The sequence below is a fragment of the Eleutherodactylus coqui genome, chromosome 1 (assembly GCF_035609145.1).
Source record: "Eleutherodactylus coqui strain aEleCoq1 chromosome 1, aEleCoq1.hap1, whole genome shotgun sequence".
NCBI lineage: Eukaryota > Metazoa > Chordata > Amphibia > Anura > Eleutherodactylidae > Eleutherodactylus > Eleutherodactylus coqui.
In genome coordinates this window covers 537,690,742-537,718,213 of record NC_089837.1, presented here as the reverse complement: position 1 = coordinate 537,718,213, position 27,472 = coordinate 537,690,742, and the positions used below count along the sequence as shown (strand labels likewise).

General features: G+C 46.0%; 1 long non-coding RNA gene across 1 annotated transcript; it reads left to right on the top strand.

Moving 5' to 3' along the window:
- Window positions 1-1,928: 1,928 nt before the first annotated feature.
- On the top strand, window positions 1,929-26,484 carry LOC136592476 (uncharacterized). Its single transcript, XR_010788100.1, has 2 exons — window positions 1,929-2,167; window positions 25,771-26,484. It is a non-coding gene; the product is annotated as an uncharacterized lncRNA (long non-coding RNA).
- The last annotated feature ends 988 nt before the right edge of the window (window positions 26,485-27,472 follow it).

The window sequence follows — 27,472 nt, the reverse complement described above, 5'->3', positions numbered from 1 at the left end:
AGTTCGGGATCTAATGGGAAATTAAAGTCGCCCCCTAGCACTACCACCCCCTCTGCAAAATCTGCCAACCTGCCCAGAATGGCTCTTCCCAAGAGCGTGACCTGGCCATGGCAGAGAGTGGCAGCTAGTCCTGAAGGCTCCTGCTATCGGAGGCGCCGACAGCCTGCAGTGCGGCAACACTCACCCCTAAGGAAACCAGGATGGGCAGCAGCAAGAAGGGCTACAGCGAGCGGCGCTCAGGAGTCCATTCCCAGACCCCCATGGGTAGGGGGCTAGACGCTTTCCTCCTCAGTGGACAGTGGCCAGGATTCGGCTGCGGAGGAGCAGAAGATGGCACCGAAGGGAGTTGGGGCTGCAGGGACTCGGCGCTTCTCCAGAGCATAGCGGTGGTCCTGTCTGCACCTTCACCAGGGCAATCACAGGAGACGTCCACCACTTGGGAGAAAGGGTCTCCACAACTGAAGGCGATCTTGCATCACTCGCTGATAGAGTGGAGTACTATGAGTCTGCCCTAGCCAATATGTCCCACCAGTTACACTTCCTAATGGACTCTCTCTAGATGACATGGGGAACAGAGGCCACAGAAATAACATACGCATCAGAGGTCTCCCTGAGGATATAGAGCCCCCTCAGTTAAAAGGCGACAGTGCGAAACATCTTCAACGATCTACGAGGGGTCTCGCCTGAAGCTGCCTTAAAGCTAAATAGATATCATAGGGCTCTTGGCCCCCACTCTTGTGACTCAGACTGACCGCACGACGTAGTCTGCAGGGTCCATAAATTCTAACTGCAGGAAGCCATAATGAGAGGAGCCCGTGAGCGTCAAGAAATAACACATGGGGGTTTGGGCTTCAAATATTGCCTGACTTATCCAGACTCACACTACCTAATGAAGGGCTCTTCGCCCTCTGCTCGAGGAGCTTCGCCGCTGGAATATGGCCTACAGCTGGGGGTTCCCCTTTCATGTACTGGTCAGCCATAGAGCGACTGTGAGGGAGTTGAGATACCCAGAAGATGTCCCTGCCTTTTGTGAAGTGCTTGACCTCCCCGTGCCTGACATAATAGGTTGGCCAATCCTGCCCTAGCTACCTGCAAATGATCCTTTTCAACAGCTGTACAGGGGCCCCAAAAGAAGAAGACGCGGAGAGGGATGAGGCAGGGCACCTTTGCAACATGGCTCCCTACATAACTGATCGACAAAGGTTGAACTTTGACCACTCATTGCGCTGCAAGTTCGATATGCTGCTAGCATTATGTTTCAGATGTTAATCAGAAAATGGTTTCACATTAGTTTACATGATGGCCATTGTTGCAGCGCACGGACTGGAGGCGCCTCTGAGGCAAACACTCCACTCGTGGAAAGCACGTTCCAGACAGGGGCTCGGGGCTGACCATAGGTGGATCAACGGGCAGTTTATAGTTTTTGTTACCTCCCACATTTCTCTTATTTTTCGGACACAGGCGTCTTCCCCACTAGCGGGGGGAGGCGGGTGTGCCCTGAATATCTGGCGGCTTCTGTCCTTTTGGTATCTCTATTTGCTTCGGAGTGAACTCCATTTCAGTGTTTGTTTTTTGTGTCTATTTTTATTTATTCCCCCCCCTTCTCAACCCCCGCCCCCTTTTTTTCCCTCTCTCTCCCTCTTTCTCTTACAATAACTCTACCTGTCCTTGCTCCTTCCATTCTTGCCTCTCTTGCACAGGGTGGGACTCAGACGACTATCGATTCTCGGTGGAGGCCCCTGCTCCTTGTCCCTAGGAGTCTGCTTTTACTTATCTCTGGTTCCCCTCCCTTCCCTCTCTTTCTGTCACCCTTGCCGGACATCATCCGTGGTCTCCTCTGTGCTGCTGCGGCCGTCTCTAGCTATGGCTAAATTGAATTTCTGCTCCCTGAATGTCCGGGGCCTCAATGTGGTGCAAAAAAGAAGTCAGATGCTGTACCAAATGCATAAATTGAAATCTCATGTCTTATTCTGCAGGAGACGCACCTGCGGGCCAGGCACGTTTCGGCTTTCAAAAACTGACATTTCGCGGCATGGTACCACAGCACGAACCTAGAAACCAAGTCAAGAGGAGTATCAATAGCGATACAGAGCAGTACCACACGAGGTGTTGGACGCAGTAACCGATCCAGAGGGGCTGTTTGTCTTCCTGAAGGTCCAGATGTGTGGTAAGCTCCTCACTCTCGCGACGTGGTAGCTTCCCACAAGTGGGAAGAGCCATTCTGGGCAGGTTGGCAGATTTTGCAGAGGGGGTGGTAGTGCTAGGGGGCGACTTTAATTTCCCATTAGATCCCGAACTGGATTGCTCGTCGGGGTGGGCATCAGTCTCGGCTTCGCAGCTCCGTCTGTTCCACAGGGCCTTAAACAGCTCCAATTGGTAGATGTCTGGAGAGTGACCCATTTCTTAGAGCGGGACTACTCCTATTTCTCCCCGGCGCACCAGTCACACAGCCACATTGACCTCATAGTCATGAGCCATCACACTCTAACATGGAACTCGGAGGCATCTATTGGGTCAGCACTCTGGTCAGACCATGCCCCAGTTGTGCTCACTTTGATGGTCCCGGGTGCCGCAGAGAGGCCATGGTCATGGAGGTTGAACAATAATCTTTTGAAAGATCCGTTGTGCTGTGCAGACTTGCATAGCACCATTGAAAATTTCCTTACTGACCACTCTGCTGACACAACATCTAAGCTGGTCCAGTTGGAAGCACTTAAATGTGTCCTGGGGGCGGTCTTTTATCAAGCACAGGATGTGCCTAAAACGTGAGAAAGCAGCCAAAATTATTTCTCTACTGGCCAAATTAGCAAACTTGCAGAAAGCGTTTGGCCAGTTGGGAACCCTATCCACATAGAATGAGCTGCTGAAAACAAGAGAAGAACTAAGACACCTCCTTGACCAAAAATACCTGTGGTTTAGGGACAGTATGAAACTCTACTCCTGTGAATGTGCTAATAAATGCTGATGCTCACTTGCACGCTTTCTCCGGAATAAATCTAACCTTACATACGTACCCCACATAGCAGATAGTATGGGCCAAAAGAGGCAGGACCCTAGGGAAATCATAGAAGGTTTCAGGGCCTATTACCATGGCCTCTATAATATACACGGCCAGTTGGCCGATATGACCCCCGCCTGACGGAAAATCAGGATCGATGACTACATCCAGAGAGTGGCCCTCCGGAGTATCCCAGGAGAGACTAGAGTCCTTGAACTTGGAGTTCACAGCTGAGGAAATCAGCAAGGCTATTAAGTCTTGGTCGACGAGGAAGGCCCCTGGTGCAGACGGGTTTGCCCCCTGGTTTTTTGAACAATTTCGGGAAACTCTCACTCCAATCCTCTGGAGAAAAGTATTTGAGCTATATGAGGGGGCATCGCGTTGCATAGTGGAGGCCCCCCACAGTTGGAGCTGCTGTCGATTTATACCTGGCACGTTCGCCACTGTTATCCCACGTCATTGGCGGAGCAACACTGCTCCCTCGACCTTGGAATTGGTCCAGGAACTAAATCAGCTAATGTACATGAAGGAACTGGTTGATAAAGGTTCCGAGTGTTCGAGTGGGCGTGGCTGGGTGCTGTGGAACACGTACCGCGACTCGCCTGAGTTTCAGGCTGTGGTGGGAAGGTAGGAGGGTGGGCGCCGAGAGGAGGCATTGAGACGGAGCCATGACACAGATGACATGGAGCAGATAATAGGGCAATTACAGGCAGGAAGTACCAGGGAGGTTTCTCTTTCCACCTTCCCTGAGTGACTCCCCCTCTCCTGGTTGTTTTCCTTTATCCTTTTTTTGTTTGTTTGTTTTTCCCTCATCTTTTCCCAACTACCCTATTTTCTCTTTGACTACTCTGATGTTGGTCTCTAGTTCTATTCTTACGGTTTAAGCAATTTTAAAAAAACGGAACTCTTATGGCAAGCATGCGGAAGTGTTGGATCTGAGGACCCGGTGTCATGTTATAGTATTCTCTATACGGCTGCTAAGTAGGCTCCAGAGGGACTCTTAGCAGATGTTCTAGTGGTTTTGATTGTTGGAACACTCCCCTTCTCTAAATTCTTAAGCTTATATTGCGGTCCTGCGTGACCTGCTATAAACCGAGCGTCCCATTCCTTACTTATTTTCCTTTTTATTTTTTTGTTTCGAATGTGTGTTTAAATTTGAAATCTCAATAAAAAGATATTAAACATAAGTTTATCTCAAATAAATTAGTACTAGAGATGAGCGAGCACACTGGTCGGAGCTTGATGCTCGCTCGAGTATTAGGGTAATCGAGATGCTCGTTACTCGAGACGAACACCATGCGGTACTCAAGTCAATTCCATTTCCTTCCCCGCATGTTTAGCGCCATTTTCTAGCCAATAGACATGCAGGGAAGGTATTACCACTTCCTCCTGTGACGTGCCAGCCCTATCCCACCCCCCTGCAGTGAGTGGCTGGTGAGATCAAGTGACCACCGAGTATTTAAAGCGGTCCCGCCAGCGGCTCGCCTGAGACACACACTGGCAGAGATTAGGGAGAGTGCTGCTGCTCATTCAGGGATAGTGTTAGCGTCTTCAAGAATCCCAATGGTCCTTCTTAGGGCTACATCTGACTGTGTGCATTACTCTTGTGGCTGGCTGGGAGCAGTAGTGCACAAATTTTTTTCCCATCTCGGGCTGTGCAGGCTATTACAGCTATAACATTCTCAGTCTGCAGTCTATTCCCTATACAGAGTATAGGGAAAGTGTTAGCAGAGGTGCTGTCTTCAAGAACCCCATCGGTCCTTCTTAGGGCTACATCTCACCGTGTGCATTTTACTTGGTGCCTGCTGGGAGTTGTAGTGCTACCATTTTAGTATAACTGAGCTAGGCCTGTTTGCAGCCTTTCAGTGATACTTTTTTCTGGCTGCAGTGTCGTAATATACCGCTCTCACCGTGAAACTGCACTCAAATTATTCCTAGCCTGCTGCGATCTACCTCATTTATACCGTTCTCTGTCTGCAGTGAATTAGACAGAGGTCTCACCGCTAAACAGTACTGTAATATTACCGGGGCCACTGCAAAGTATTTCAGCTCAGCCGCTGTGCAGAGCATCTCACAATACCCTTTCCTTGGTGCAGTTGAGATCGCCGCAGTTACCAGCACTATCCACTGGCTTTAGAGTCTTCTCCCACTCCATACAGCCTCTCTTATCTATAAGTCTCTGTGAGCAGTAAATTACCCCTAGGTATCAGCGTAAGACAGCGGGTTCTTTTTTTCAAGCCACAGCATAGAGCCTCCGCTATCTACAAGTCTCTGTGTGCGGTGAATTAGCCACAGTTGTCAGTGCTGTACAGTGGGGTAATTTATTTGGGCCCTGCTCTATTCTTAATCCGCCATGATGAGGAGTAGGGGTAAGGGTCGAGGACGTGGAGGTCTAAGTGAGGGTGTGGGCACAGGTCGAGTTCCTAGTCCAGGTGTATCCCAGCCGGCTGCTGCGGGATTAGGAGAGACGCAAGTTTCTGGGGTCCCCAGCTTCATATCACAATTTATGGGCCCACGTGGTAGACCTTTATTACAAACAGAGCAGTGTGAGCAGGTCCTGTCGTGGATGGCAGAAAGTGCATCCAGCAATGTATCGACCACCCAGTCTTCTACGCAGTCCACTACTCCCGGCTTAGGGGCTGCTACTCTGAATCCTCTGGCTGCTGCTCCTTCCTCCCAGCCTCCACATTCCATGAAAATGACATATTCTGATGAGCAGGCAGACTCCCAGGAACTGTTCTCGGGTACCTGACATGAGTGGGAAAAACTGGTTCCTCTCTCACCTGAGGAGTTTGTCGTGGCCGAAGCCCAACCTTTGGAAAGTTCCCGGGGTCCGGGTGATGAGGCTGGGGACTTCCGGGAACTGTCTCAAGAGCTTTTTGTGGGTGAGGAGGAGGATGATGATGACGATGAGACACAGTTGTCTGTCAGTGAGGTGGTAGTAAGGGTAGTAAGTCCGAGGGAGGAGCGCACAGAGGATTTGGAGGAAGAGCAGCTGGACTATGAAGTGACTGACCCCACCTGGTTTGCTAAGCCTACTGAGTACAGGGCTTCAAAGGGGGAGGCAAGTGCAGCAGCAGCATAGCTTGAACAGGCAGTGGAGTGGCCAGGGGGAGAGGCAGGGCCAGAGCGAAGAATCCCCCAACTGTTTCCCAAACCACCCCCTCGCGGCAAGCCTCCGTGCAGAGGGCTAGGTGTTCAAAGGTGTGGAAGTTTTTCAGTGAGAGCGCAGACGACCGATGAGCAGTGGCGTGCAACCTGTGTTGCACCAAGATCAGCCGGGGAGCCACCACTACCAGCCTCACCACCACCAGCATGTGATGCCAAGCACCCCACAAGGTGAGACGAAGGCCGTTCACCGCCTGCAGGTCACACCACTGCCTCTTCCCCTGTGCCCCAACCTGCCACACAGATCCAATCCCCCTCCCAGGACACAGGCACGAGCGCCTCCCGGCCTGCACCCACACCCTCACCTCCACTGTCCTCCACCCCATTCAGCAGTCTCTCAGTGCTGAGTTCAGCTGTCGCTAACACAAGCGTTGGAGCAAAAGCGCATGTACGCTGCCACACACACACAGGCACAAGCATTAAATGTGCACATTGCCAAATTAATCAACCTGGAGATGCTGCCGTACAGGCTTGTGGAAATGGAGGCTTTCAAGAAACATGATGGCGGCGGCGGTCCCCAGTCGCCACTATTTTTCCCGGTTTGCCGTCCCCGCCCTACACCAGCATGTCTCTTGCAACATTATACATGCCCTCACCAACGCGGTTACTGGGAAGGTCCACTTAACAACTGACACTTTGACAAACACAGGCGGGCAGGGCCACTATATCTTCCTGACAGCACATTGGGTGAATTTGGTGGAGGCTGGGACAGAGTCAGAGCCTGGGACCGCTCACATCCTACCCACCCCCAGAATAGCGGGTCCTACCTCGGTGCTGGTATCTGCGGTGGTTTATGCCACCTCCTCTAAACCCTCCCCCTCCTCCTCCTACGCAACATCTACCTCGCAATTAAAAAGTGTGAGCAGCACTTCGCCAGCAATCGGTATCGCGCGGCAGCACAGCGGAAGGCAAGCGTCAGCAGGCCGTGCTGAAACTAATCAGCATAGGTGAAAAGAGGCACACGGCCCCCAACCCGGCATGGTTGTGTGTGACAATGGCTGTAACCTGGTGGCAGCTCTGCAGCTCGGCAGCCTCACACGCGTGCCATGCCTGGCCCACGTCTTCAATTTGGTGGTTCAGCAGTTTCTGAAAAACTACCCTCACTTGTCTGACCTGCTCGGCAAGTTGCGCCGCGTCTGCGCACGTTTCTGCAAGTCCACCACAGACGCTGCCACCCTGAGGACCATGCAACATCAGTTTAATCTGCCAGAGCACCGACTGCTATGCAACGTGCCCACACAGTGGAATTCTATGCTGCACATGTTGGCCAGGCTGTATGAGCAGCGTAGAGCTATAGTGGAATACCAACTCCAACATGGGCGGTGTAGTGGTAGTCAGCCTCCTCAATTCTTTACCGAGGAGTGGGCCTGGATGGCAGATATCTGCCAGGTCCTTGGAAACTTTGAGGAGTCTACCCAGATGGTGAGCGGCGATGCTGCAATCATTAGCATTACCATCCCACTGCTATTCCTGCTGAGAAGTTCGCTGCAAAGCATAAAGGCTGCTGCTTTGCGGTTGGAACATGAGACGGGGGATGAGAGTATGTCGCTTGATAGCTAGAGCACCCTCATGTCTATATCTCAGCATGTTTTAGAGGAGGGGGAGGAGCAGAAGGAGAGAGGGAAGAGACAGCTGGGCACACTGCAGAGGGTACCCATGCTGCTTGCCTCTCTTCTGTTCAGCGTGTATGGCCTGTGGAGGAGGAGGAGGATCCTGAAAGTCATCTTCCTAGTGAGGACAGCCATGTCTTGCGTACTGGTACCCTGGCACACATGGCTGACTTCATGTTAGGCTGCCTTTATCATGACCCTCGCGTTAGACGCATTCTGGCCAACACTAGGATTACTGGGTGTACACCCTTCTCGACCCATGGTAAAAGGAGAACCTTTCTACTCTCATTTCCAAAGAGGAAAGGGGTACGAGAGTGATGCAATGCCACAGGGCCCTGGTGGAAAAAGTGATTCTAAACTTCCCATCTGACAGTGCTAGTGGCAGAAGGCGCAGTTCCGAGGGCCAAGTAGCAGGGGAGGCGTGGAGATCAGGCAGCATGTTTAACGCAGGCAGCAGAACACTCTCCAAGGCCTTTGCCAGCTTTATGGCTCCCCAGCAAGACTGTGTCACCACTCCCCAGTCAAGGCTGAGTCGGAGGGAGCACTGTAAAAAGATGGTGAGGGAGTATGTAGCCGATCGTACCACCATCCTCCGTGACGCCTCTGCTCCATACAACTATTGTGTGTCAAAGCTGGACACGTGGCACGAACTTGCGCTGTACGCCCTGGAGGTGCTGGCTTGCCCTGCTGCTAGCGTCTTGTCAGAGAGGGTGTTTAGTGCTGCTGGTAAATCATCACGGATAAGCGTACCCGCCTGTCAACTACCAGTGCCAACATGCTTACATTCATAAAGATGAACAAAGGCTGGATTTCCCCAGACTTCTCTTCTCCACCGGCGGAGAGCAGCGGAACCTAATGATTCTTTTTGCTGCAACCGCAGAAAAAAAGCATTCTCTATCACCGGAAAAAAGGGGGAATTTGCTTTGTCAATCTCTCTCTGATATTAGTCCTCCTACTCCTACTCCACCTCCTGAAACATCATGTCATCACGCTGAACTGCCAATTTTTCTGCGGCCCAAAAGGCTCTGCTTACCATTTTTTTCCCCAATTTTTCAAAGTTTAAAAAGTATTGATACTTTAACATAAACCAATTTTTTTTAACAGGGCTGCCTCCAGGCTCTGTTACAAATTAAGCAACAGCAAGCTGTATCTTTAAAATATATTTATGAGTTTCACCTGCACTCTCAGTTGAGCAATTTTTCAGGGGTACATTTGTACTCTTGGTACATTAATTTTTCTGGCCCTCGTCTATACTGTTATCTAACTAATTTTTTTGGCCTTCGCCTACACTCATGGTACACCAATGTTTCAGGGGTTCGCCTATAGTCTTGCAACAGAAATTTTATTGGGGTCTTCCTAAACTTCAGCTACAGAAATGTTACTGGGGTCTGCCTATACCTTTGCTACAGAAATGTTACTGGGGTCTGCCTATACTTCTGCTACATAAATGTTACTGGGGTCTGTCTATACTGTTACTGCAGAAATGTTACAGGGGTCTGTCTATACTGTTACTACATAAATGTTACTGGGGTCTGCCTATACTGTTACTACATAAATGTTACTGGGGTCCGCCTATACTTGTGCTACAGAAATGTTACAGGTGTCTGCTTATACCTTTGCTACAGAAATGTTACTGGAGTCTGTCTATACTTCTGCTACATAAATGTTACTGGGGTCTGCCTATACTTCTGCTACAGAAATGTTACAGGGGTCTGTCTATAATGTTACTACAGAAATGTTACTGGGGTCTGCCTATACCTCTGCTACAGAAATGTTACTGGGGTCTGCCTATACTTCTTCTACATAAATGTTACAGAGGTCTGCCTATACTTCTACTACAGAAATGTACAGGGGTCTGTCTATACTGTTACTACAGAAATGTTACTGGGGTATGCCTATACCTCTGCTACAGAAATGTTACTGGGGTCTGCCTATACTTCTTCTACATAAATGTTACAGAGGTCTGCCTATACTTCTGCTACAGAAATGTTACAGGGGTCTGTCTATACTGTTACTACATAAATGTTACTGGGGTCTGCCTATACTGTTACTACATAAATGTTACTGGGGTCTGCCTATACTTGTGCTACAGAAATGTTACAGGTGTCTGCTTATACCTTTGCTACAGAAATGTTACTGGAGTCTGTCTATACTTCTGCTACATAAATGTTACTGGGGTCTGCCTATACTTCTGCTACAGAAATGTTACTCAAGTGTGTCTATACTGTTACTACAGAAATTTTACTGGGGTCTGCCTATACTTGTGCTACAGAAATGTTACAGGTGTCTGCTTATACCTTTGCTACAGAAATGTTACTGGAGTCTGTCTATACTTCTGCTACATAAATGTTACTGGGGTCTGCCTATACTTCTGCTACAGAAATGTTACTCAAGTGTGTCTATACTGTTACTACAGAAATTTTACTGGGGTCTGCCTATACTTGTGCTACAGAAATGTTACAGGGGTCTGCCTATATCTTTGCTACAGAAATGTTACTGGGGTCTGCCTATACTGTTACTACAGAAATGTTACTGGGGTCTGTCTATACTGTTACTATAGAAATGTTACTGGGGTCTGCCTATACTTCTGCTACAGAAATGTTACAGGGGTCTGTCTATAATGTTACTACAGAAATGTTACTGGGGTCTGCCTATACCTCTGCTACAGAAATGTTACTGGGGTCTGCCTATACTTCTTCTACATAAATGTTACAGAGGTCTGCCTATACTTCTGCTACAGAAATGTTACAGGGGTCTGTCTATACTGTTACTACAGAAATGTTACTGGGGTCTGTCTATACGGTTACTATAGAAATGTTACTGGGGTCTGCCTATACCTCTGCTACAGAAATGTTACAGGGGTCTGCCTATACTTCTGCTACAGAAATGTTACTGGGGTCTGTCTATACCTCTGCTACACAAATGTTACAGCGGGCTGCCTACACTTCTGCTACAGAAATGTTACAGGGGTCTGTCTATACTGTTACTACAGAAATGTTACTGGGGTCTGCCTATACCTCTGCTACAGAAATGTTACTGGGGTCTGCCTATACCTCTGCTGCAGAAATGTTACTGGGGGCTGTCTATACTGTTACTACAGAAATGCTACTGGGGTCTGTCTATACTGTTACTACAGAAATGTTACAGGGGTCTGCATATACTTCTGCTACAGAAATGTTACTGGGGTCTGTTTATACCTTTGCTACAGGAATGTTACAGGGGTCTGTCTATACTATGGGTGCACTAAGTCTTCCCATCGCAGTGTTTTACCTATCTGGCACAAATACACTGACTGACTAGGGCATGAATTGTAGGCAGAGGCCAAGGTCATTGGTGGGGTGAAGCTCTCCCATGGTTGGACACTCTGATTTCTTCTTGTGTAATACCATCTTTGTGCACTGACAGCATAGGCGAGCCCAAGGAACTCAAAGACTTCCCCTTGCAGTGTTGAGCTATCTGTGTGGGGACACATGGATTTCCCATTGCTATGTAACTCAGGGCACCTTTGGTCACACAAGGTGGAGGCTGGGACCGAGCCTGACCCTGGGCCTGCTCACATACTTCCCACACAGATTACAGCAGGTCCTGGTCATGGTTTCTTGGCCTTGTAAGGCCACGTCCTCCTCCTGGGTTCATGGGATCAGCACTGGGCAACGTGCATTTTCTCCCGTATTATCACAGTTATCTGAGACACTGGTTTGGGGCAAACAAGAGGAGCGTCACTGCATTCATGAAACATTCACAGCTGTACCAGCATCGGAGTTTGCTCTATGCCAGCGATTGCTGAGGGTTTGTGCAGAGGCCTATGTCCTCGGCGCAGTGAAAGTCTGGCATGTTTGGGCACTCTGATTTCTTTATGTGTACTGTCTTTGGGTTCCTTGGACTCACCGATACTGTGGGTGCACACAGACTTCCCATAGCGGTGTTTTACCTGTCTGGCACAAATACACTGACTGACTTGGGTAGGGTGCAGAGTGCAGATGGCTTTCCCCTTGCGTTGTTGATTGAGCTATCCGACACCTACACAGAATGAGTAGTGTGTGGACACATGGATTCCCCATTGCTATGTCACTCGTAGCACCTTGGGCCACACAAGGTGTTTGCTGGGACAGAGGCTGGCCAAGGGCCCGCTCACATACTTCCCACACAGAGTATTGCTGCATTGTGGAGATGTGTAGAAGTGCTGGCACCTGAGTCCCCTTTATGCCCACGTTTGCGGCTCCTGACAATTTTGCGACGGAGGTGCCATGGGATTGGAATGATGATCGTACGTCAATTTATCATCGATTCTCAACAGCATTGTGGGCTATCGCCCCCCTTTTTAAAGAGGGTCGCTACCTGGCCCTGCCAACCCTCTGCAGTGTGTGCTTCCGGTTCCTCCTCATGGCAGACGCACTTATAAATAGACATGAGGGTGGTGTGGCTATGCAGCCAGCGTGTGGCATGAGGGCAGCTGAAGGCTGCGCAGGGACACTTTGGTGTGCGCTGTGGACGCAGGGTCGTGCGGGGGGGTTGGGCAGCATGTAACCCAGGAGAAGAGGCAGCGGTGTCACCCGCAGGCAGTGATTGTCCTTGGTTGCAGGTAGTGTGGTGCTTAGCTAAGGTGTGCCTTGCTAATGAGGGTTTGACTGAAGTAAAAACTGTTGGGGGGGGGTAGACTCGTGCCCCCATTGTGGCTTAATAGTGGGACTTAGGAGCCTCAGATGCAGCCATGCATGCTGACCCTGCCCTTATGTATCTGTTTCTGTGGTGTTTTTATGACTTTCGGATGTTTTCCAGAGTTTCACAAGTCATCAGCTATGCAGAGCATCGGTTCCATACAAAAATGCTTGAGTCACCCATTGACTTTAATGGGGTTCGTTACTCGAAACGAGCTCTCGAGCATCGCGAAAAGTTCAACTTGAGCAGCGAGCACCCGAGCATTTTGGTGCTTGCTCATCTCTAATAACCATGTCAAACTGCTAATATATACTGCCTCCAAGGTTTCCATGTAGAGTTAAAGCAGTTCAGGTTGTTTTTAGATTCAGTATACATTTTTTCGTAAGCATACTGGTCTGCTAAGGTGTCCAATAGATCTTTAATACTTGGAGGACAGCTTGATCTCCACTTTTTAGCTATTATACGTTTCGCTGTCAACAAGAAATGCTTATCCACTTCTGATATAGTCTGAGTATAAGGTCACACTCATGCAGAAAAAGCGCTAATTGTGAGCTGCTTTTCATATATAAACCTGTTATTTTTGGGGTGAGACCAAACACCTCCCTCCAGAAAATTTGGACCAACAGGCATTCCCAAAAAATGCAAAATAATGTTCCCTCCTGGCCACAATTTCTCCAGCGGTCTTTACTCTGAAGGGGGAAGCTTCTAGCTAGTTTGGCAGGGTGTAATACCATCTTGTTAGTATCTCGCAGTGAGTCTGCAATAAACTCATGGAGAGGGTGGATTTATTGGCCCACTCAAAGGGTTTCAACCACTGAGGTTGATAAAACTGCCACCTTACACCTCTTTCCCAGTTCACCAGATGAACTCTCTTCGAAGCTCCCATATCCCCTCATAAAACATTATAAAATGTCCTTGTTTTAGACCCTTGGCCAGTGTTATAAGTGGTAAGGAGGCATCTCAGACCTTCAGAGACCTCATCTGATTCTTTTTTTTAAGGATTGAATTTGATAATATAATAATAATGGTTATCTCCCAGTGCAAAGCTCTCTCCAATCTTATTAAATGTAAGTATTTCCTCCCCTTCCAGGATATCCGAATTGTTTTTAATTCCTCGTGTCCCCCCCCCCCCCCCCCCCCCATCTACCAACGTTCCAATCTTGAATAAAGTATGTAAGAATCTCTAGTGGGAGTTCAAGGGATTGCAGTCTATGGGACTTTGTGTAGGTATGTAGCGTTGCGAGCATAGGTGGAGACGTGTCATGGACACTTACAAAGAAGATCTCTCCGGGTCCAGAGTCCCGATCATGCATGCCTTAAGGAGGGAGTTCAATGACCTATTTTTGTTCATCTGTTTTCCCATAAGACTCCATGTTGGTGTCCTGGAGTCCCGTAACCAAGTCATAGTTTGGTTTAGAATAGTCGCTTGATAATATGAATGCAAATTTGGAACTCCCATCCCACCTTGTTTAGGATGTTGGTATAGGATCTGAGCTGCCACGCTAGGCCTCCTATTATTCCAGATATATCTCATTAGTTGTTTTTGGAATCCTTCTATAGTTTCTTGAGGAATTGGGTAGGTTAGGGTGTGGAAACATATGCTCAAGTTGGCAGCACACTCAGATAGAAGCAAGTATTATTTTTCTGTTTTTTAATCCTGCAAATGGCTTAAAAGTAATTGGCAGGTTATTTTATGAGAATTATTCAAGCTATTGTCAGACATTCTTGTTATCGTTATGTTTCTATCATACATATATATGTTCAAAATCTGCATTACTTTGCAGTAATTCGTCCGTGACCTTGGAGTTATCAGCACCACTTCTGCTTCCTCTTGTCTATGCCTATGCATATTTTAAGTGTCAGTCTTCACTGCAGCTCTAGCATTCTATTACTGAATTCAGAAGCTCCGGATAAGCAGTGTTAGAGATTTGTCTAGACCAAATAGAGCTCTAGTGCATTTACTTGGAGCAAGATATAATAAGTGAGCTTTGTCAGTATGATATTGTTTTTTTTAATAAATCTTGTAATATATATTCAAACTTCAGAGCTAACTGTTTTAATCAATTGATGCCAGTAATATAATGTTACTAAATGGCTGGGACACAGTTAATAACTGATGAGCTATTAAGCATAATTTAGGTTTCTTTAATTTCTGTTAATTAGTCCCAAACTGGGCCATTGTAATCTGGCAGAATGAAGCGGCCCAGTGAACCGCTACTGATAGTGAGCCATTAGTGGCCCATAACTGAACAACCCCTTTGGTGCTCCTTGCTCCCAGTTCTTCTTGACCGTCAGGACTACTGGTCATACACAGGATCCTTGTGCAACTCTATGTGCAGTAACGTAGTATGTGAGGCTGAAAGGAGACAATGTCCATCTACTTCAGCCTGTTTCTGTCCCCTCCTCCACCCCATTGTTGCTCCAGAGAAAGGCAAAAAACCCATGCTCCGCTTCTTCGGAGGAAAAAATTCCTTTCCGACTCCATAATGGTAGTTAGAATAATCCCTGGATCAATGTTTGAGTTCCCACCTGACTCCAAGACCCGGATCAGCAACCCCGCTGGTCACCTAATGTCTATATCCTGTAATATCATAGATAGACATCTAGTCCCTCTTAAACTCCTCTATGGATCCTGCCATCACCACGTCCTCAGGCAGAGAGTTCCACAGTCTCACTGCTCTTACAGTAAAGAACCCCCTTCTGTGTTGGTGATGAAACCTGCTTTCCTCTAGACGTAGCGGATGCCCTCTTGTTACCGTCGCAGTCCTGGGTATAAACAGCTCATGGCAGAGATCCTTGTATCGTCCCCTCATGGATTTATACAGAGTTATTTGGTCGCCCCTTAACCGTCTTTTTTCCGGGGTGAATAATCCCAGTTTTGGTGCCTCTCTGGGTATCCAGCCCTCCCATTCCGTTTATTAGTTTAGTTGCCCTTATTTGTACCCCCTTCAGTACTGTAACATCTTTCTTGAGCAGCGGAGTCCAGAACTGTGCGCAGTATTCCATGTGAGGCCTGACAAGTCCACATGGGATGGTGAATTTGTTGCGGGAAAGCCGTCAGAAGCTGGCATTGCGGCGTGGATTCACCGGCCGCATCATGTCCATTCTTTTTTTTCTGCTGCAGCAGGTTTTGAAGCAGCGCTTTCTGGGCGGAAATCTTGCGTTTTTTCGCTGCAGCCAAATGGTGAGATTTGTGCCGGGAATACACCGTGTGAGAACCCAGCCTTAATGTTCCCAAGAGGAATTCGGAGCTGATCAAATTTTGCTTTACTGAAGTTTAGTTGTTTTTTTTTTTGTCGCACCCTGATAAGGCTTCCTATTGAATGACCGCTGGAATAAATTACATTGTTGTCTAGCAAGGGGATTTTGTGGCAGCGGGGAGCAGCAAGTGATCTTCGTTAATAGGTGTCGGCCAACAATTTTCAGTAACAATTCCAGGATGAGGACGACCGCCTGCAGCTACGGCTCGACTGCCCCTTTCCTTCGCATGGCTGCTAAATGTTTTGGCCATCTTTGTTTATATGCTGAGGAGAATCTACCTCCCCTCTATGTGTATATACTGAGAGGAATCTACCTCACCTCTATGTGTATATACTGAGGAGAATCTACCTCACCTCTATGTGTATATACTGAGAGGAATCTACCTCACTTCTGTGTATATACTGAGGAGAATCTACCTCCCCTCTATGTGTATATACTGAGAGGAATCTACCTCACTTCTGTGTATATACTGAGGAGAATCTACCTCACCTCTATGTGTATATACTGAGGAGAATCTACCTCACCTCTATATGTATATACTGAGGAGAATCTACCTCACCTCTCTGTGTATATACTGAGGAGAATCTACCTCACCTCTATGTGTATATACTGAGGAGAATCTACCTCACCTCTATGTGTATATACTGAGGGGAATCTACCTCCCCTCTATGTGTATATACTGAGGAGAATCTACCTCCTCTCTATGTGTATATACTGAGGAGAATCTACCTCACCTCTATGTGTATATACTGAGGAGAATCTACCTCCCCTCTGTGTGTATATACTGAGGAGAATCTACCTCACCTCTGTGTGTATATACTGAGGAGAATCTACCTCACCTCTATGTGTATATACTGAGGGGAATCTACCTCCCCTCTATGTGTATATACTGAGGAGAATCTACCTCACCTCTGTGTATATACTGAGGAGAATCTACCTCACCTCTATGTGTATATACTGAGGAGAATCTACCTCCCCTCTATGTGTATATACTGAGGAGAATCTACCTCACCTCTGTGTGTATATACTGAGGAGAATCTACCTCACCTCTATGTGTATATACTGAGGAGAATCTACCTTCCCTCCATGTGTATATACTGAGGAGAATCTACCTCACCTCCATGTGTATACACTGAGTAGCATCTACCTCACCTCTGTGTGTATATACTGAGGAGAATCTACCTCACCTCTATGTGTTCATACTGAGAAGAATCTACATCACCTCTGTGTGTATATAATGAGGAGAATCTACCTCCCCTCTATGTGTATATACTGAGGAGAATCTACCTCCCCTCTATGTGTATATACTGAGGAGAAGCTACCTCCCCTCTATGTGTATATATACTGAGGAGAATCTACCTCCCCTCTATGTGTATATACTGAGGAGAATCTACATCACTTCTGTGTGTATATACTGAGGAGAATCTACCTCACCTCTATGTGTATATACTGAGGAGAATCTACCTCACCTCTATGTGTATATACTGAGGAGAATCTACATCACTTCTGTGTGTATATACTGAGGAGAATCTACCTCACCTCTATGTGTATATACTGAGGAGAATCTACCTCCCCTCTATGTGTATATACTGAGGAGAATCTACATCACTTCTGTGTGTATATACTGAGGAGAATCTACCTCCCCTCTATGTGTATATACTGAGGAGAATCTACCTCACCTCTATGTGTATATACTGAGATGGGTACTCACGGGAGAATGACTCCCCCGCATGCACAGTGGCGTTTTGATGCTTAGATGGGTAGTCACGTGAAAATGACTCCCCTGCTTGTGCGGTGGCGTTTTTATGCGAGTATTGGTACGGGCAGTGTTGTGATTGGTCGCCTTTTTGCACATGCGCAATATATATGAGGGGACGCCTCGTAGTAGACTGGAGCTAGATAGCTTCTTGTGGCATAACAATTCCTGTGCATGCGCCTTCTTGATGCGAGTACTGGTATGGGCATGGCTGTGATTGGATGCTGGCTTGCTCATGCACAACAGACATGAGGGGACGCTGGATCAAAGCATTACATAAAACTATGGAGTAGTTATCTGAATATCATACACCTGCTCATCACTAAATCCTGATGGCGATAATCTGTGCTGCGCGTTTCCGGACCAATGGCAGTCTGGTTTGTGTGTTTGCCTTTTGTCTTTTCTATTGGTGTATGTCTTTTTTCTATTCATGTATTGTTACCATTAGCTGCTTGCTTGAAAAAAAAGACCTAATAAAGGTCTAAACGTTGCAGCCTGTATATAGCTGACGAATAAAGATTTATACTTTTTCAAGAAACTCGTGAGTGCTGGTCCATCCGTTGGATTTTCCTGAAGTTATGAAGATGGGGTCTTTGCGTCTGGACCCATTGTAAGGATTTAGAGAGGGGTGGGGAGGTGTGGTTGATCTCTGGGAAAACCATAATCCCTCATTTTGGACATATTTCCGCAGGCAACACTGCAATTGGAAATAAATTTCCCGGCATTTTTCAGGCAATGATGTTATCTATTCAGCGATATTAGACAGGACACGTAAATTATAACAAAGTACACGGATACACCATTTGGGGTTTATTCTGGGGCCCGTACTGAAATTTCCTTCATTTGGCTTGCCTGATTCCAAAAATATAATTCAACCTTTGCATGACTAATAAAACTTATTAAGAGATTTTCCCTCTGGAAACCTTCCGAGGTGTTACACCTCACTGGTAGAGGGGTTAAATAGCATCCCCTTGTCAGTGCCTTAACTCTAATGCCATCTGAACAAAACCCCTCCTAAGTCCATATGGTTATCAAAGGCCTGGCAGTTGTGCAGGATGGGGGGGGGGGGAGGCATCAAGGGGGACTTTTCTAGTGTCCTGAATGACAGCTGATGACATTGCACCAAAATTATTATACCACACGTCCCCTTTTTAAAATGGATCTAGTAGGTTGATCCCCCAGATCACCCACCAAGCCCATTTCAGCTGCCCCCCCTTCCTTCATGGGACAACTGTGAGGGTTATGAACATATTAATTTATATATGTATGTATCTTTGATACACGTTTCCGGAGGCTTTAGGCCTAAATTGTACACTCTATTCTGTGTCTTATGAAAAGCTCTGATAAATGCTTGTACATTTAGGTCAGTACATAATTACATTAAGTAGAGGTGTAATCTTAAATGTCCATCATGTCTCCAAGATCTTGTTAATCTCGTTACAATGATCAAAGGATAATGGAATGCTTCGATCATTAACTGCTGTCTAGGGCATGTGATTAAAAGGTAGATTGTGATAAAGAATCAAGGTACTAGACAGTCAGTCTACATTCCAACAAAAGAAGCCATGTTTATTGAGAAAACGCAATTATTCACCACCTTAGTACTTTGACCTCAGTATAACAGATTGAACTTTGTAACACTAGCCTTTGCACTGATACGCCTACTGATACGCCTACTGATACTCCTTCTATTTTTTGTATAAGAAATGACAATGTACAGAATAAACACAGATTGCTTCTAGACACAGGCCTGATCTGTGTTTCATTGCTTTCTCACGGCGGCCGCCATAACCACCTCTGATTTGGAGCCTCACAGCATATTGACGGAACATTGAATTCCATAACAGTAATTGGTGCCCAGAACATGGGGCTTGAAGGAACAAGAGGACCACCTGCACCTCAAACCCCCCCGGACCCAGATGGGATAAGGAGCCACTCGGAACCACGGATTTACAAAAACTGCGCAGTAAGGTAAGGCTTTATCTTGCCACAATCTATCCGTGCTTCTTGGCTGCTCCTTTCCTGTCCGAGAGGTAAGAAGTGCATGCCTCTTATAAATCTTCAAGCTTTTTTTTTTTTTTTAAGAATTCATATGGTGGGCTGAATATGCTGTGCAGGTGTTCTTTAACTGTTATTGTCTTTATTTGTTACTTTGCATGGTCAGTGTACAGAATATGAAACCCTCTTGCCGATCTCTGGAAGGCATGGTATAAATTGTACCAGGGAAGCCTAAAATTTTGAGGGGATAAAATCCCTGATGGGAGCCTCTTATAGGTATAAGAGAAGTAGTTGAGACGGGGGAAAAATAAGCAGGGTTGGGAGGTACCGACACTTGCAGACAAGTGAGGAAGTACTGACACTTAAAAAAAAAAAAAAAAAAAAGTAGTAACTGACATTCAAATGTTTTTGTCTTTATGTGTGCCTGTTTATGCACGAGTGAGTGATTGATGAGTTGACCTGATCGACGGAACCTGACCTCCGGGGTGCAAATATAAATCTCTGTGTCCCGTGTTAACAGGAACCTGATCAGTGACGCTGAAAGGAGTCCCTAACAAGGCCACGATTCTGGACAGGGCCCCCTGCAGTTCCGTTTGTATATTTCAACGGTCAGGGGATTGTTTTATGTGTATGAAAGGATAAAATAATAAGCCTCTTGGTGTACATAAACCGCCAGCCATGGGCAATACTGCTGGTAAAGAGGATAAGGTATGGAAGACAGCTAAAGAAATTGTACAAGAAAGAGAAGGCAGAGCTGCAGTTGGTAGAGGATGTGATAAATTGTTTAAGCACATAGGATATAAAGGGACAGGAGTATTAGATCTCCAGCAGTGGGAAAGGTTTTCAGACAGTCATGCTGGGTGGGCAAAAGATAATGGATTACAGGAAATGTTGAATAGTTGGAAAAAGGCAAGTAGAGATATAGAAGATGCAGGATATCAGAGAAAAGAATTCAAAGGACAGATATATTATGCTCCCCCATTGCCAGGTCAGTTCCCTCTTCCACCTCCACCCCCTCCTTCATCTCAATTCCAACAGTCTCCCCCACCCTATGCCAAGCCATCCACTCCAAGGTCAAACACTGGACAGGAGGGATGGACCTGCTGGCATTGTGGACAACAAAACCCGGATTGGAGAGAGAGCTGCCCTGCTTGCGGAGCTCCTCGGCACAAACCGGTTATGCCTATGCTCACTAGATCCAAGGCTAGTGAGTGGAAGCATGGAGAAGAGGACAAGGAGGAGATGCAGGGAGCGGAGAGTGGTTTAGGAGCTGATGTAACACAGGGGGAAGGCAGAAGGAGCCAATATGATATGACCTCACAAAAAGTTAAATATAGACCATGGACACCTCAAGAGCATATGTCACTTATACAGCAATTACCAGACCCCATGACCAGACCTATGCCTTTCTTTAGACAGATAGCACAAATACAAGACACATACTCTGCAACATCAGCTGATCTGGGTCCTTTGATTATGTTAAAAACAGGGGAGGCAGTGGGAACTATAATTTTAAATTATGTGAAAGACCATTGTGGCACAGATTGGGATAAAATTAAACATAGAGAATTAAAAAGTGGTAAGATATTTTTAATTGGTCTAGAACGTTGGGCAAAAGAAAAATTAAAAGAATCCTCCCTGTCTCTTTCTAATGTCACACAAGAGAAGGATGAAAGTGTAGAGCAATTTTATGCCCGCCTTCAACAACGTTGGTCAGATCTGGGGTATAGGGGCATACAAGAATTGGGTGACCATGTACTTAGCATGGCCTTTGTAGAGGGGTTGCGAGAACCCTTGAGGTCTAAACTCATGGATAACAAGCCTGAGTGGAGACAATATGAAGCAGCAGGCCTGGTGCAAGCAGCCAAGGGCATTGAACTAAATTTAAAAATCAAAAAAGGACATAGCTCTGTTATGATAGCACAATACAGCACAGGAGAGAACAAAATAAAACGGGGCACCCATCCCAAACATAACCTTAAGTGCCATTTCTGTCGTAAGCCTGGGCACTTTAAACGGGAGTGTAGAAAATTCCTCCAGCAGAGGGGTAGTGAACAACCCACAAAAGCACGAGTCGCCAAGGGAGAAATAGAAAACCAAGATTGAATAGTCGGCGACCCTCTGCCCTTCTTCCCCATGAGCAATGTAAAAGAGGGTGTGGCCATTTTTCTTAAAGGGGAAGTACTCAATAAGGAAATTCCTTTCCTTGTTGATACAGGGGCAGCAACCTCAGTCATCCAAAGCCACCTAATTCCTCCAGCATACCGGCAAAATACAGCTCAAACTGTTGTAGGTCTTGAAGGAGTTCCTAAGAAACTTCAGGAAACAGACCCTCTCCCCATAAAATTCAGAGACCAGACAGTGTTAACAAAACTATTGGTGAGTGATGATATTCCACTGTCAGTTATGGGCACAGACATACTCTCTGCCCTGTCAGCTTCCATTCAGTTTACTGAAGAAGGAACAGTACAGATTGATTTTGCAAAAACAAACGCAGAACAATTTTGCCAGATGGTGGCTTCTCTAGATGATCCACAGCCAATTTTCCTCTTAACTACAGAAGAGGAAATAATATTACAGGAAGTTCCACAGGAACTCTGGGCCAAGTCCAAAACAGATATTGGTCATATGAATGTGACACCCATGGTAGTCACACTAAAACCAGGATGCGTAGCCCCCCAAGTAAAACAATATCCATTGGGTAGGGCCCAAGAGGATTCTATAGGCCCACAAATTACAGACTTAATTCAAATGGGGGCACTACGGGAAATAACATCACCAGCCAATACTCCCCTCTTCCCAGTTAAAAAGAAAACACAAAAGGGACAACCAGATGTTTATCGCATGGTACATGATTTCGGGAAATTAATAAAGTAACTGTACTCGACACCCTAGTAGTGCCAAATCCACATACGCTTTTAGCACAAGTCCCGCCCACTGCGACATTTTTTTACAGTGATAGATCTTGCAAATGCGTTTTTCAGTGTACCGATCCATCCGGATTGCCAGTACCTTTTTGCTTTTACCTTCAAGGGTAAACAATACGCTTGGACCGTCCTGCCACAAGGTGCGCAGAATTCTCCAAACATGTACACCCAGGCACTCCAGTCTGTTTTGCAGGCCTGGACTCCGCCTGATGGAACTGTGCTGTTGCAATATGTTGATGACCTTCTGCTTTGTGCTGAGGATCTGAAAACATGTCAATCTGCATCCATTTCTCTTCTAAAATTTTTAGCAGAAAATGGCTGCAAGGCTTCAAAGGAAAAATTACAGCTTTGTAAACAAAAGGTTGTGTTTCTAGGCCATTGCCTAGCTCAAGGAACCAAACATCTCACAGAAGAACGAAAAGCTGCAGTTCAAGCCATTTCTGTACCTTCTTCCGCTGCCAAACTCCGCACCTTTTTGGGGCTTGTCTCATACTGCCGTCCTTGGATCCGTTGTGCCTCATCCCTGATGCAACCACTCTATGATTGTCTTCCAAGTGTTCCTTTCTCTCTCACTCCTGAAGCAACTGACAATTTTCATACACTAAAACTCTCTATTCTCAGTTCTCCAGCACTGGGAATTCCTAATTACACTCTACATTTCACTCTCTTCTGCACTGAACTTTCTGGTCATGCGACGGCAGTGTTGACACAAAAACATGGAGGATGTCCACTGCCACTTGGGTATTACTCCATGAGATTGGATCCGGTGGCCCGAGGAGCCCCCTCCTGTGTCCGTGCGGTAGCAGCAGTACAAGCAATGGTTGACAAATCTTCTGAGTTGGTCCTGGACTACCCCCTAGTGGTTCTCACCCCCCATGACATCCAGAGTATACTCACTCAAGTACAACCTAAACACCTGTCTCTAGCTCGTCAAATAAGGTTACAATGTGCCTTGCTCATGCCTCCTAACATCTCCTTCCAACGGTGCACTACCTTGAACCCGGCTACTCTTCTTCCAATCGAGTATCCCGATTCAAATGGGGGGGTGGGGGATTTGGGTACTGCAGATCAGTTATTTTTAAATTCTGTACAGCATGATTCTGATTTATTTGATTCAAAACACCAGCATGATTGTCTAGAATTGATGCAGCAAGAAACTGCAGGTTTTGAATCAGTTACTGAAACGCCTATTGACAATGCACATTTTGAGCTTTTTGTAGATGGTTCACGGTACCAAGGTGAGGATGGCCGATTCCATACCGGGTATGCAGTAGTCACACAACATGATGTCCTAAAAGCAGAAGCTCTGCCTCCGCATGTCTCAGCACAAGAAGCGGAATTGAAGGCCCTCACTGAGGCGTGTAGAGTGGCAGAAGGTAAAACAGCAAACGTTTACACTGATTCCAGGTATGCATTTGGCATAGCTCATGATTACGGCCCAATATGGAAGGCCAGACAATTTTTAACTTCTGTAGGACAACCCATTAAGAATGGTGCAGCAGTACAGAACCTTATGAAAGCCCTACTCCTACCGGATAAAGTAGCAATCCTAAAGGTGAAAGCTCATACTAAAGCCAACACTGCAGAAGCAAAAGGCAACGCCCTCGCAGACTTCACAGCAAAGGCAGCGGCCCTCAAACCATGGAAGAAAGAAGAAAAGAAGATACTGACCGCACAAGTCAGAGACTATGATTTGGACTTTGATAAAAATATGGACATTGATGTACTAAAGACATTACAGTCACAAGCCAGCAAAGAAGAAAAAGATAAATGGACTAATATGGGAGCAGTAGAACAGGGTGGCGTATGGCAAACAGTCAGTAGAACTTGCCTACCACGATCCCTGTACCCCATGATGGCCCAGCTGATCCATGGAAAGACTCACCTATCGAAGGCAGCTATGCTACTGACGCTTGAGAGAGAATAGGTGGCCCCTGGGTTCTCTGTAACTGCTGCATCATTTGTCCAATCTTGTATGATCTGTGCCGTGAGCAACCCAGGACAGAAAGTAAAGGTCCCGCAAAAACACTTGCCTAGGCCACTCTACCCATTTCAGAGATTGCAAATTGACTATATTCAGCTCCCACGTGTGGGGAAATATGAATATGTGCTTGTTGTTGTTGATATCTTCTCAGGTTGGGTTGAGGCCTACACCATCACCAAGGCAACTGCTCAGGCAACAGCAAAGAAGCTCATGAATGAGGTAGTCTGCAGGTATGGGGTACCAGAGGTAATCGAGTCAGACAGGGGTTTTAAATTCAATAGATTTAGAAGTAATGAAAAATAAGATGGCACGGGAAGGAAGAGATGTGTCTAATCTGGTCAATATTCAGGCACAATGGATGCCCTCCATATTCCTCCCCCAACATCTTGCATTAGGATATAATAAGGATGTATTAACGCTTTTTAATCTGAGTTTTGGGGTTCAAAATGATTTGTTTGTAAATATGAGTAAATTCATAAACTATACACAATGTAGTCTGCAATATGTATATATGATTCACGAGAAGGATAAAGCACAGTCAGATTTGATGACAAAGAATGAAAAATTGTGGAGAAATATTTTCAAGAATGTAATTCCAGTAGCATCCTGGATACGGCCCCGGGCTGATAGTGTAGAATGCTCTGATGAATATTGCACTGGAGAAATGACTTTTTATGATGTAAAGGACACAAGCCTGAGTTTGTAGTACTACCTGTGGTGTTCGGACCGCCTCTATATGCTTTCCAATATTGGTTGCCCACGTTCACAGGTACGATGATTGATAGTGAAAATAAAACCCATGGCATAGAGAACTGTGAAGAAACACTGGATGGCCTAGTATGCGGACGGAGTACAGCCGCATATGAGCCATGTTTCCTGCAGCCTTCAGTCAGCATATGTGATTGGACGGTGCTACCTGCGTCTTTCCATATGCTGATAGAAGTTGGCCCCCAATATATATGCTTTGTTACCAACCAAACTAAAACCACCAGTATGTATAATCTCACCACTCCATTTTCTGGATGTTTACAGAACATATCGGTGATACATTGGTTTACAGAAACTTACACCTTTTTGCCAGATGCTGAAGCTGCAATAAAGTATTACTGGCACCCAGATGCTATCCCTATGTCAAATCTGACTATATCCTTGGGTAGAATCGTAAGACTAATGAAAGACACTGAACACCTTCAAAAGCATTTGGATGTTACTAACCTCTCCCTTATGGAATTAGAAAAACAAACTATATGGGTAGGAGATAAGTTGGTCAGCATAGGTAATAAAATCCAGATAGACACCGAATATAACTGGTATGATATTTTTACTGGATGGTCACCTACAGCAGGAAAGATGATGGATTTTATGTTTCACCCATTACTAATACTGTTTCTTTTGTTCATTCTTTTGAGTGTTTGCAACTTATGGACATTCTGTGGGATACGGAGACAAGCAAATTATCTGGAATCGCTCCCTCTACGATATCGTTAAAACAGTCAAAAGAGTAAAAGAGCACCAACAGTGGGGATCCAGCGAAGAGGATAGAAAGACCGGCAAGGGTGGCTTAGCACCCTTGATAGTACCACAACAAAGGCTCTTTTCAAGATGGACTGTTTCAAATGGGGGATTGTGAGGGTTATGAACATATTAATTTATATATGTATGTATCTTTGATACACGTTTCCGGAGGCTTTAGGCCTAAATTGTACACTCTATTCTGTGTCCTATGAAAAGCTCTGATAAATGCTTGTACATTTAGGTCAGTACTTAATTACATTAAGTAGAGGTGTAATCTTAAATGTCCATCATGTCTCCAAGATCTTGTTAATCTCGTTACAATGATCAAAGGATAATGGAATGCTTCGATCATTAACTGCTGTCTAGGGCATGTGATTAAAATGTAGATTGTGATAAAGAATCAAGGTACTAGACAGTCAGTCTACATTCCAACAAAAGAAGCCATGTTTATTGAGAAAACGCAATTATTCACCACCTTAGTACTTTGACCTCAGTATAACAGATTGAACTTTGTAACACTAGCCTTTGCACTGATACGCCTACTGATACTCCTATTTTTTGTATAAGAAATGACAATGTACAGAATAAACACAGATTGCTTCTAGACACAGGCCTGATCTCTGTGTTTCATTGCTTTCTCACGGCGGCCGCCATAACCACCTCTGATTTGGAGCCTCACAGCATATTGACGGAACATTGAATTCCATAACACAACCTATCGGCGATATAGACTCATAGAGTGGTAGAGTTGGAAGGGACCTCTAGCGGGTCCAACCTCCTGCTCAGTGCAGGATCACTAAATCATCCCAGACAGATATCTGTCCAGCCTTTGTTTGAACACTTCCATTGAAAGAGAACTCCCCACCTCCCGTGGCAACCTGTTCCACTCATTGATCCCCCTCACTGGCTAATATGTAATCTGTGTCTCCTCCCTTTCAGTTTCATCCCATTGCTTCTAGTCTTACCTTGTGCAGATGAGAATAGGGCTGATCCCTCTGCACTGTGACAGCCCTTCAGATATTTGTAGACAGCTATTAAGTCTCCTCTTTGCCTTCTCTTCTGCTAAACATTCCCAGATCCTTTAACCGTTCCTCATAGGACATGATTTGCAGACCGCTCACCATCTTGGTAACTTCTCTGAACTTGCTCCAGTTTGTCAATGTCTTTTTTAAAGTGGGGTGCCCAGAACTGGACCCAGTATTCCAGATGTTCTGTTTAGCAGACATAGCTAAGCTATGTAACAACCCATTTTAAGTGCTTAGTGGTTACAGCACCATCTAGCGGTGTTACAAATGTATTACAACTTGTTTTTCTACCATAAAGAGTGATGTATTATGGGTAGTTTGCAAGGCATTGTGGGAAGAAGGAACTTCCAGCCAGAGATAGAGTTCAGATTTGCCTTTACTCCCTCCTCTTCAAAATCCACCATCTTTGTAAAAGCATATCTGTTTTACCATCATTATTATCATCATCATTATCATCGATCTGTTAACCAATAAACCTGTCAGATTAAGAAGAACAGTTTGTTTATCTGGAAGACAGAAATGGTTAAGCTGAATGTCGGACTGCACACTGTGTGAACGTGTAAGAAGACAG